The sequence below is a fragment of the Phoca vitulina genome, unplaced genomic scaffold (assembly GCF_004348235.1).
Source record: "Phoca vitulina isolate PV1807 unplaced genomic scaffold, GSC_HSeal_1.0 scaffold22, whole genome shotgun sequence".
Taxonomy (NCBI): Eukaryota; Metazoa; Chordata; class Mammalia; order Carnivora; family Phocidae; genus Phoca; species Phoca vitulina.
Genome location: NW_022589725.1, coordinates 26,482,903 through 26,496,570, shown reverse-complemented (window position 1 = coordinate 26,496,570; position 13,668 = coordinate 26,482,903).

Genomic DNA, 13,668 nt, shown 5'->3' with positions numbered 1-13,668 from the left:
CCCAAATTTAGTAGAAGGAAAAAAATAATAAACATAACAGTGGAAATAAATTAAATAGAGAATTAAAGAATCAATAGAACAAGTCAATGAAACTAAGAGCTGGTATTTGAAAATATAAACAAATAGACCTTTCGCAAACTCAACAAGAAAAAAAGAGAGAGAACCCACATAAATAAAATCAGAAATGAAAGAGAAATTATAACTGACACCACAGGAATACAAAAGATTATAAGAGACTACTACAAATAATTATATACTAACAAACTGGACAACCTAGAAGAAGGGGATAAATTCTTAGAAAGATACAATCTTCCAAGACGGAATAAGGAAGAAATAGAAAATCTAAACAGACTGATTGTTAGTAGTGAAATTAAATGAATAATTCAAAAACTCCAACAAGCAAAAGTACAGGACCAGGTGGCTTCACAGGTGAATTCTACCAACCTGAAACTAACGTAACACTGTGTGTCACTATGCTCAATAAATAAATAAATAATAAATAAATATTAAATTAAAAAACAAAGAAGACTTAATGCCACTCCCTCTCAAACTACTCTAAAAATGTGGAAAGGAAGGGAGGGGAGGAGCAAGACGGCAGAGGAGTAGGAGACCTAATTTTGTGTGGCCCCCAGAATTCAGGTAGATATTTATCAAACCATTCAGAACACCTACAAACTCAACAGGAGATCAAAGGAAAGAATAGCAGAACTCTCTGAACAGAAAAGCGACCACTTTCTGGAAGGTAGGACGTGCAGAGAAGTGAATCCGAGGCAATATTTGGTAAGCTAGACCATGGGGGGAGGGAGCCCCCATGAGCCAGCTACTGGCAAGTGATAGAGCAGTGGAGCACAAGATCAGAACTTTTAGAAGTCTGCTCTGCTGAGGGACATTGCACCAGTGGCTAAGCGGGGGGTGGAACCCTCGCTGGGACAGTGTGGTCTCAGGACCCTCGGGGTCACAGAAAGACCAGGGGTGCCTGAGTGCGGCAGAGCTCCCAGGTATCAGAGCGGGGAAGCCAGCTGCAAAGACGGAGCTGAGGAGTGGGCTCTCAGCTCAGGGTTGCCATAAACTGTGATCCGCGGCACAGTCTGGCCACTGCTCTTCAAGCAGGGACCCAACAAGCAGCAGATCCAGGGAGACTCCCCTTCCTCCCCAGGGAGGAGTGGCGTGGGAGGGCACCGCAGGAATCTGCTGGGTTTGGAGACTCCAACCGGGGTCATGTGCCAGAGATAGAAACACTCCGTCACAGGCTGGGTGAGCATGGAGTACGGCCAGACACCAGGGAGACAGGAGCGATTGACTGCTTTTCTCTGGGGGCTCACTGAGGAGTGGGGCCCCGAGTTCTTGGCTCCTCTCGGGCAGAGACTGGGAGGCCGCCATTTTAATTCTCATGCTCCAAAGCTGTATGGATATCTTTGGGGAACAAAAGCTACCAAGAGCAAATCTGAGCAGATTACTTAGCCTGGCCCCTGGCAAGGGCTGTGCAATTCCACCTCAGGCAAAGACATTTGAGAATCACTGAAACAGGCCCCATCTCCAGAAGAACAGCATGAACAGCCAGCCAAGACCAAGTTTACCGATCAATGAGAACGGCAGAACTCCAGCACTAGGGGATTAAAGCAAGTAGAATTCATGGCTTCTTTTCCCCATGATTCTTTAGTCTTTCAAAGTTAATTTTTTAAATTTTCTTAATTTTTTTCTTTTTCTATTTTTTTTTTTGAATTTTTCTTTTTCCCTTTTTCAACCAACATCTTATCAATCCCCTTTCTTTAAATTCTTTTTGAATTTTCATTTTTGGAGTCATATTCTATCCCTTCATTGTAGTTAATCTTATTTTTTGTGTATATATATAAGTTTTCCACCCTTTAAAATTTTGGGATACAGTTTCTTCTAACAGACCAAAATACATCGTAAATCTCTAGTGTATGGCTTTGTTCTAGTCTTCTGCCTGATCACTTTCTCTTCCTTTATTTTTTTAATTTTTCTTGTTCTTTTTTCAACCAAACTTCTTATCATATCAATTCCTATTAAAATCTTTTATAATTTTCATCTTTACAGTCATATTCCATCCCTTCATCGTAATTACCCTTATTTTTATACATATATAAGTTTTTCTTTCTTTAACATTTTGGGAGGCAATTTCTTCTAGCAGACGAAAATACACCCAAAATCCAGTATGTGGCTCTGATCTATTCATCAGCCTGATCATATTCTTTTTTTTTCCCCTTTTTCTTCCCCCCAGTTTCAGGTCTCTTCTGATTTGTTTACTGTAAATTTTTATGGGGTTGTTACTCTTTTAGCATTTTATTCCCTCATTCATCTATTCTCCCCTGGACAAAATGAAAGATAGAAAAACTCACCTCAAAAAAAAAAAAAAAAAAAGAAGGGCAGTACCAACTGCCAGGGACCTAATCAACATGGACAATAGTAAGATGTCAGAACTAGAGTTCAGATTGACGATTATAAAGATACTAGCTGGGCTTGAAAACAGCACGGAAGATACAAGAGAATCCCTTTCTGGAGAAAGAAAAGAACTAAAACCTAACCAAGTTGAAATCAAAAAGGCTATTAATAAGGTGTAATAAAAAATGGAGGCTCTAACTGCTAGGATAAATGAGGCAGAAGAGAGAATTAGTGATATAGAAGACCAAATGATGGAGAATAAAGAAGCTGAGAAAAAGGGAGATAAAGAACTACTGGATCACAAGGGCCGAATTCAAGAGATAAGTGATACCATAAAGCAAAACAACATTAGAATAATTGGGATCCCAGAAGAAGAAGAAAGAGAGAGAGGGACAAAAGGCATATTGGAGGAAATTACAGCAGAGAACTTCTCTAAACTGGGTAAGGAAACAGGTATCAAAATCCAGGAGGCACAGAGAACCCCTCTCAAAACCATAAAAATAGGTCAACACCCAACATCTAATAGTAAAACTCACAAGTCTCAGAGGCAAAGAGAAAATCCTGAAAGCAGGTCGGGACAAGAGGTTGGTAAACTACAACGGGAGAAACATTAGATTGGCAGAAGACCTATCCACAGAGACCTGGCAGGCAAGAAAGGAGCACAAAACGAGAAATATATGCAGACAAGAACCCCATATCAAGCTAAGCTGTCACTGGAAATAGAAGGAGAGATAAAAAACTTCCAGGACAAACAAAAACTAAAAGAATTTGCAAACACCAAAACAGCCCTACAAGAAATATTGAAAGGGCTCCTCTAAGCAAAGAGAGAGCCTAAAAGCAACATAGACCAGAAAGGAACACAGACAATATACAATAACAGTCACCTTACAAGCAATACAATGGCACTAAATTCATATCTTCCAATAGTTACCCTGATGTAAATGGGCTAAATGCCCCAATCAAAAGACACAGGATAAAAAAACAAGACCCATCAATATGCTGTCTGCAAGAGACTCATTTTAGACCCAAAGACACCCCCAGATTGAAAGTGAGGGGGTGGAAAACCATTTACCATGCTAATGGATATCAAAAGAAAGCTGGGGTGGCACTCCTTATATCAGACAAATTAGATTTTAAACCAAAGACTATAATAAGGGATGTGGAAGGGCACTACATCCTACTTAAAGGGTCTATCCAACAAGAAGATCTAACAATTGTAAATATCTATGCCCCTAACATAGGAGCAGCCAATTATATAAGCCAGTTAGTAAAAACATCAAAGAAACACATCGACAACAATACAGTAATAGTAGGGGACTTTAACACCCCCTTCACTGAAATGAAGAGATCATCTAAGCAAAAGATCAACAAACAAATAAAGACTTTAAATGACACACTGGACCAAATGGACTTCACAGACATATTCAGAACACTCCATCCCAAAGCAACGGAATACACATTCTTCTCTAGTGCCCATAGAACATTCTCCAGAACAGATCACATCCTGTATCACAAATTAGGTCTCAACCAGTACCAAAAGATTGGGATCATTCCCTGCCTATTTTCAGAACACAATGCTTTGAAACTAGAACTCAATCACAAGAGGAAAGTCGGAAAGAACTCAAATACATGGAGGCTAAAGAGCATCCTACTAAAGAATGAATGGGTCAACCAGGAAATTAAAGAAGAATTTAAAAAATTCATGGAAACCAATGAAAATGAAAACACAACTGTTCAAAATCTTTGGGATGCAGCAAAGGCAGTCCTAAGAGGAAAGAATATAGCAATACAAGCCTTTCTCAAGAAACAAGAAAGGTCTCAAGTACACAACCTAACCCTACACCTAAAGGAGCTGGAGAAAGAACAGCAAATAAAGCCTAAACCCAGCAGGAGAAGAGAAATAATAAAGATCAGAGCAGAAATCAATGAAATGGAAACCAAAAGAACAGTAGAACAGATCAACGAAACTAGGAGCTGGTTCTTTGAAGGAATGAACAAGATTGATATACCCCTGGCCAGATTTTATCAAAAAGAAAAGAGAAATGACCCAAATAAATAAAATCATGAATGAAAGAGGATAAATCACAACCAACACCAAAGAAATAGAAATAATTATAAGAACACATTATGAGTAACTATATGCCAGCAAATTCGATAATCTGGAAGAAATGGATACATTACTATAGATGTATAAACCACCAAAAATGAACCAGGAAGAAACAGAAAACCTGAACAGACCCATAACCACTGAAGAAAATGAAGCAGTAATCAAAAATCTCCCAACAAACAAGAGCCCAGGGCCAGATGGCTTCCCAGGGGAATTCTACCAAACATTTAAAGAAGAATTAATACCCATTCTTCTGAAGCTGTTTCAAAGAATAGGAATGGAAGGAAAACTTCCAAACTCATTTTATGAGACCAGCATTACCTTGATCCCCAAACCAGACAAAGACCCCATCAAATAGGAGAACTACAGACCAATATCCCTGATGAACGTGGATGCAAAAAATCTCACCAAAATACTAGCCAATAGGATCCAGTTAATTAATCCATTAAAAGGATTATTCACCATGACCAAGTGGGATTTATTCCTGGGCTGCAAGGTTGGTTGAACATCTGCAAATCAATCAATGTGATACAATGCATTAATAAAAGAAAGAACAAGAACCATATGATTCTCTCAATACATGCAGAAAAAGCATTTGACAAAGTACAGCTTCCTTTCTTGATTAAAACTCTTCACAGTGTAGGGATAGAGGGCATATACCTCAATATCATAAAAGCCATCTATGAAAAACCCCAGCAAATATCATACTCAATGGGGAAAAACTGAAAGCTTTGCTCCTAAGGTCAGGAACACTGCAGGGATGTCCACTATCACCACTGCTATTCAACATAGTACTAGAAGTCCTAGCCTCAGCTATCAGACAACAAAAAGAAACCAAAGGCATCCAAACTGGCAAAGAAGAAGTCAAACTCTCACTCACTGCAGATGATACGATACTTTATGTGGAAACCCAAAAGACTCCACCCCAAAACTGCTAGAACTCATACAGGAATTCAGTCAAATGGCAGGATATAAAATCAATCCACAGAAATCAGTGACATTTCTATACTCCAACAACAAGACAGAAGAAAGAGAAATTAAGGATTCGATTCCATTTACAATTGTACCCAAAACCGTAAGATACCTAGGAATAAATCTAACCAAAGAGGCAAAGAATCTGTACTCAGAAAACTATAGAATACTCATCAAAGAAATTGAGGAAGACACAAAGAAATGGAAAAATGTTCCATGCTCATGGATTGGAAGAACAAATATTATGAAAATGTCAATGCTACCTAGAGCAATCTACACATTTAATGCAATCCCTATCAAAATACCATCCACTTTTTTCAAAGAAATGCAACAAATAATCCTAAAATTTGTATGGAACCAGAAAAGACCCCGCATAGCCAGAGGAATGTTGAAAAAGAAAAGCAAAGCTGGTGGCATCACAATTCTGGACTTCAATCTCTATTACAAAAACATCAAGACCGTATGGTACTGGCACAAAAACAGACACACAGATCAATGGAACAGAATAGAGAGCCCAGAAATGGACCCTCAACTCTATGGTCAACTAATCTTTGACAAGGCAGAAAGAATGTCCAATGGAAAAAAGACAGTCTCTTCAACAAATGGTGTTGGGAAAATTGGACAGCCACATGCAAAAGAATGAAACTGGACCATTTCCTCACACCACACACAAAAATAGACTCAAAATGGATGAAAGACCTAAATGAGACAGGAGTCCATCAAAATCCTAGAGGAGAACACAGGCAGCAACCTCTTCAACCTCAGCCACAGGAACTTCTTCCTAGAAATACCGCCAAAGGCAAGGGAAGCAAAGGAAAAATGAACTATTGGAACTTTATCAAGCTAAAAAGCTTTTCACAGCAAAGGAAACAGTCAACAAAACCAAAAGACAACCGATAGAATGGGAGAAGATATTTGCAAATGACATATCACATAAAGGGCTAGTATCCAAAATCTATAAAGAACTTATCAAACTCAACACCCAAAGAACAAAGAATCCAATCAAGAAATGGGCAGAAGACATGAACAGACATTTCTGCAAAGAAGACGTCCAAATGGCCAACAGACACATGAAAAAGTGCTCAACATCGCTTGGCATCAGGGAAATCCAAATCAAAACCTCAATGAGATACCACCTCACACCAGTCAGAATGGCTAAAATTAACAAGTCAGGAAACGACAGATGTTGGCAGGGATGCGGAGAAAGGAGAACCCTCCTACACTGTTGGTGGGAATGCAAGCTGGTGCAGCCACTCTGGAAAACAGTATGGAGGTTCCTCAAAAAGTTGAAAATAGAATTGCCCTACAACCTGCAATTACACTACTGGGTATTTACCCCAAAGATACAAATGTAGGGATCTGAAGGGGTACGTGCACCCCAATGTTTATAGCAGCAATGTCCACAATAGCCAAACTGTGGAAAGAGCCAAGATGTTCATCAATAGATGAATGGATAAAGAAGATATTGTATATATACACAATGGAATATTATGCAGTCATCAAAAAAACCCGAAATCTTGCCATTTGCAATGATGTGGATGGAACTAGAGGGTATTACACTAAGCGAAATAAGTCAATCAGAGAAAGACAAGTGTCATATGATCTCACTGATATGAGGAATTTGAGAAACAAGACAGAGGATCATAGGGGAAGGGAGGCAAAAAATGAAACAAAATGAAACCAGAGAGGGAGAGAAACCATAAGAGACTCTTAATCTCAGGAAACAAACTGAGGTTTGCTGGAGTGGAGGGAGGTAGAAGGGATGGGGTGGCTGGGTGATGGACATTGGGGAGGGTAGGTACTATGGTACTATGAATCGTGTAAGACTAACGAATCACAGACCTGTATCCCTGAAACAAAATACATTATTTATTAATAAAAAAAAAAAATTTAAAAAAAGAGCTTATAAACAAACAAGCAAAAAAATTGGAAAGGAAGGAATGGTTCCAAATGCATTCCATTAGGCCAGCATTACCCTAACACCAAAACCAGAAAAACACACTACCAAAAAAAAAAAAAAAAAAATTACAGTAACATCCCTGATGAACATACATGTAAAAATCTTCAGCAAAATAATAGCAAACCAAATTCAACAATATATTAAAAGATTATACACCACAATTAAGTGTGATTTCTTCAGGGATGTAAGGATGGTTCATACCTGCAAATTAATCCCCACATTAAGACAATGCCAATAAAAATCATGTTATCATCTCAGTAGATGCAGAAAAAGCATTTGACAAAATTCAACCTCCCTTTATGATAAAAACTCTTAACAAAGTGGGTATAGAGGAAACGTACCTCAAAATAATAAAGTCCACATATGACAAACCCACAATTTACATCACACTCAAGAGTGAAAAACTAAAAGCATTTCCTCTAAGAACAAAAACAAAACAAAGATGCCCATTGGCACCACTTTTATTCAACTTGGTACTGAAAGTCCTAGCCAACAGCAATTAGATAAGGAAAAGAAATAAAAGGCATCCTGTAAGAAGTAAAAGTGAATAAATCAATTCAGTGAAGTTGCAGGATACAGAATTAATATAGAGAAATTTGTTGCATTTTCATATACTAATCTATTAGAAGGAGAAATTATGAAAATAATCCCATTTACCATTGAATAAAAAGAATAAAACACCCAGGAATAAATTAAACCAAGGAGGGGGAAGACCTGTACTCTGAAAACTATAAGACATTAGTGAAAGAAATTGAAGATGACACAAATAAATGGAAAGCTATACCATGCTCATGGATTGGAAGAATTAGTATTGTTAAAATGTCCATATTATCCAAAGCAATCAATGAAATCCTTATCAACATACCAATAGCACTTTTCACAGAACTAAAGTAAATAATTCTAAAAGTTTAAAATGACAAAAGACCCTGAATAGCCAAAGCAATCTTGAGAAAGTAGTATAAAGCTCAAGATATCATGCTCCCAGATTTCAAGCTATCCTATGAAGATATAGTAGTCCAAACAGTATGAAAATAGCCCAAAAAAAGACACACAGAACAATGGAACAGAATAGAGAGCCCAGAAATAAACATGCTTCTATAATCACCTAATCTATTACAAAGGAGGCAAGAATATACAATGGGTACAGTCTCTTTATAAATGGTGCTGGGAAAACTGGACAGCTACATACAAAAGAAGAAAATTGAACCACATTCTTATATAAAAAACAAACTCAAAATGGATTAAATACCTAAATGTAAGAACTAAAACCATAAAATTTCTAAAAGAAAACAGGCAGTAAACCCTAGCCTGTACTACAAAATCATGTTGATGACTTCAGAGTTTGGAAGTAAAATTGTGTCTGTTATTTGCATTCTTTAGCAATATTTTTTTTTTATCTGTCTCATCAAAAACATAAAAATAGAAATAGCATACAATCCAGTAAATCTACTTCTGGGTATTTATCTGAAAAAAAAAATGAAAACACTAATTCAAAAATGTATATGCATATTGCAACATTATTGATAATGGCCAAGATATGGAAGCAACTAAAGTGCTAAAATATATATATATGTATATATATATATATATATATATATATATATATATATATATATATATAGAATATGGAATTTAAGTCAGCCATATAAAAGAATGAAATCTTGCCATTTACAACAACATAGATGGACCCAGATGAATTTATGCTAGGTAAAATAAGTCATACCATCATACCATATGATATCACTTACATGTGGAATCTAAAAACAAAACAAAACAAAACACAAACAGACTCATAAAGAACAGACTCATAGTTTCCAGAGGAGTGGGTGGTGGGATGAGAGAAATAAGTGAAAGGGATTAAGAGATACAGTACCAGTTATAAAATAAGTAAGTCATAGCAATGTAAAGTACAGCATAGAAAAATAGTCAAAATACTGTAATAACTATGTATGGTGATCATTACATAATGTATATAAATGTCTAATCACTATGTTCTATGCCTGAAACTCAGATATTATTGTATGTCAACTATACTTCAATGAAAAGAGTAAATCCTGCCATTATCTTGAGAATACCTGTTATAACACATTACATTTGTGTTATAAGTATTCATTTGTCCAATACAGGTCCTTAAAATACAATTTAGCTCTTAATACTGCTTTTGAATTTCATTTTTGTAGTATACCAAAAGTTTTGAAAAATGGAGTGACCTTCTGCTCTCTTGACCTCTGAGAACCCTTATGTAACAATGTTTGCAAACAGAAAATCAGGTGTCACTGAAAAGTGTCACATTTAGGTTGAATCCGGGCCTTTTAATAATATCCAAATAAGGCAAATTCCTATAAAGTGTTCCTAACTTGGGGCCTCCATGTTTTGCATTGTCTAAATTAATCATCTGGCTCCCCAGAGCAACTTTGTCATTAGCAGCACTGAGGCATATTGAAAATGGCAGTTACACTTTCAATCCAGTAGCAAAGATTAAAAAAAAGTCAAAATAGATTCTGGCAAGGGAATTAGGTTTCACAGAAAGGGACTTTCAGAAGAGCTTCCTTGAACTGGAGGAAAAATCTGTCAGGTGGCAGCAGGGCCTCTGTGGTTCCTGCCATCCCACTCGCATTGTCTTTAATCACCCATGAAGAGAGGCAGCTCTCTTGCTACTGGCCATCAAATCACATCACAAACTGGGCCTGATTCTGCACATTTTTGAAACCTCTATTTCAAGTGGCGTAAGCCTCTCTGTGTCATCTTGAGGATCAAGTAATGACACTTTTCTTCCCTTTCATAGATATCAATGTAGGGATAGGGAATCTGAATAAGGAAATCAGCATACTGATTCCTCTTCCTGATGCATGTTACCTAAAAGATCATGTGCCCATGAAAACTTCATTATTCCACAAAACATAGATAAGCTAGGCTCTCCAATTTAATAATGAAGACAGCTACTTATTTAGGTGTCTGTACCATATACAGGCATTTTAATAAAAATGAGATTCTCCTCCAACAAGTTCTACATACTTAATTACAGCATTATAAGCATCATTCAATAGAGAGAGAAATATTTGCCTCGGTAATCTTTATAACACTATTTTGGCAGTAATATGTCTTTTTTATAAAGTTCACTGACCTATATAGAACATGTCCTTTTTCAAATTACATTTAAAACATTCCTTATTCAGGGGCTCCTGGGTGGCTTAGCCGGTTAAGGTCTGACTCTTAGTTTTGGCTCAAGTCATGATCTTGGGGTCATGAGATTGAGCCCTGCGGTGGGCTCCACACTCAGCACAGAGTCTGCTTGAGATTCTGTCTCTTCCTTTCCCTCTGCCCCTCCTCCGCTTACTCACACACACACTCTCCCTCTCTCTCTAAAATAAATAAATTTTAAAAAAATCCCTATTCAAAATAACACTTAAATACTGGGAATTATAATTTTTGCCTGCATTCATAATGTATTCTAAATATGTATTTGTAAAAGGTAGATATACTAAAATTAATAAATCATTTTATTTGATATAGGATTATTAAAAGTCTATGAATACTTACTGAAATTCAACAGATCAATTGTGATGCAACATGAAATAAATAGAATTGTGAGTTTCTGACATCATTTCTCAAGTGTAGTCCAGGAACTTCTGGGTGTTCCCTCGGCTTTTTTAAGGAGTCCATGAGGTCAAAACTGTTTTCATAATAATACTAAGACATTGTTTGACTTTTAATTCTCATTTCTCAAGAGTGTACAGGGGAGTTTTCCAGGGGCTATGTGATGTATGATATCATAATAAGTTGATGCAAAAACAGATAGAATCCAGCTGTCTCCTACTAGCCAGATATTAAATATAAATGTTCTTGCAAAAATATAAAATGATGCCACTCTTACTACATTTTTTATTTGGAAAATATAGTTATATTTCATTTAAAATATATTTATATAAGTGGGTTTTATATTTGCTATTTATATAACAGGTTTATTATATGAAAGTGATTAATATTTAAGATCTTACTGTTCAGTAAATATTGTTATATATAATTCTTTGGGGTGCTCATTTTTAAGAGTGGGATCATGATACCAAAAAACATGTGAATACTTGTCTATAATATGTATTATATATATTTTGCATGATACTTCACAATTTATATATTTAATTAATCACTTCCAAAATGCAGAACACTGACGGAACATCCTCATGTACATCAATCATCTGCCTTAGAGCAGTAGTGGGCACATGAACAGAGATTTAATTAGAAAAGCCTAGACTGTGAGGGCCCTGCAACGTAAGCATTGCCACCAATGAAGAGGTTCAGATCACTACCTGACTGCCCACTAGTCCCTATAGGTTTTAGCATATGTTTGATGAATGAATGAATCTGAAAGGCAGGGTAAATACTATAGAAATGTAGCTGAGGGTTCAATAGAACAAGACCAGATAACACTCTGGACCCAGAAGGAAGGAAGGAAGGAAGGAAGGAAGGAAGGAAGGAAGGGGAGGGGAGGGGAGGGAAAAGGGGAAGGGAAGAGAAGGGAAGGGAAGGGAAGGGAAGGGGAGGGGAGGGGAAAGGGGAAGGGAAAGACAGGGAAGGGGAGGGGAGGGGAGGGAAGGGGAGGGGGGAGGGGAAGGGAGGGGAGGGGGAGAGGAAGGGAAGGGAGGGGAAAGGGAGGAGAAAGAAAGGGAAAGGGAGGGGGAAGGGAAGGGAAAGGAAGGGGAAGGGAAGGGAAAGGGAGGGGAGGGGAGGGGAAAGGGGAAGGGAAGGGAAGGGAAAGGGAAAGGGGAAGGGAAGGGGAGGGGAAAGGGAAAGGGGAAGGGAAGGGGAGGGGGAATGGAAGGGAAGGGAAGAGAAGGGAAGGGAAGGAAGGAAGGAAATAGGAAGGGGAGGGGAGGAAGGAATGGGGGAGGGAAGGAGGAAGGAATGGGGGAGGGAAGGAGGAAGGAGTAGAAGTCCAGGCAAGAAGTCTCAGCCCAAGGAGCAATGAGAGCAGAAACAAGACAGAGAGTTTGAATCAGTAGCGGAATGACAGCCTTAGTAATATCTCATGTTCTCAGAGACACTGCCACCCAACCAATATCATTTCATCACATCCTTTACGGAACCCAGAAAGCACCAGGAAGGTCAGTTCTTCATGTTTGAGGTTACTTCCTCATGCACTCAGAAGGTATGATGGAGGTAGCACTCTATTTTTAGAGAAATAAGCAACAGCTGAGCCTGAAGGTATGGTATGCCCACGTCTGGCAAAGGCCATTCCTCTGGACCTTTGCTGTGCAGAGCTTTTTAGTTTGATGTAGTTCCACTTATTTTTGCTTTTGTTGCCTTTGCCTTTGATGTTAAATCCAAAAAAATCATTTCCAAGACCAATGTCAAGGAATTTACTTTCTACGTTTTCTTGAATTTTACAGTTTCACGTCTTATGTTCAAGTCTTTAATTTACTTTGAGTTGATTTTTGTGTGTGGGATAAGACTGGGGTCCAGTTTCATTCTTTTTGCCTGTGGCTTTTCATAATAGTCTGACAGGGGCAAGAGCAGCATTTAGAATGTGCACAGATTTTCTACTTTCAAAGTTCATTTGGTATTCTTGTTTTAGCAATTTATTCACTTAAGAAATATTTAGCAAGTACTAGTTATTTGCCAGACATAATTCCAGGAACTTGGACATTATAATGAATTAGACAAAAATCTCTACCCCTATCAGATTCACATTCTAGTAAACAAACAATATATAAAATGATATATAATACCAGGGACTCAAAATAGATCCATATAACCTTAGATATTATTATAACCCACTTTTATATGAAGGAAGTAAGGCCTAGAGGGGTTATGTGACCTGGCCCAAGAACTCAGTTTACCAAGGACAGAGCCAGAACACAGATGTGGTCTTATTATACCAAATCCTAACATTAAACCATCTGGCTATCATGATGCAAAAATAAATAAATAAAAGGCTATTTCATGATGCTTAAGGATACTAGAGAGAGAATACTTAACACTATTCTCCACTTTTCTGAGGCCAGCATGTTCTAAAATAGATGCATGTAAACATAACTGATAAAAACTGGAAACTAATTCCACTTCACATAAAATTCATGCTTATAAATATCTTTAAACTTTTTATTGGAGGATAATATACATATATAGAAGGGCACTGATCATAAATGTACAGCTCAATGAATTTTCATGAACTTAAACATACCTTCTAAGCAGCATCAAAAAACAAAACAAAACAAAACAGAACATT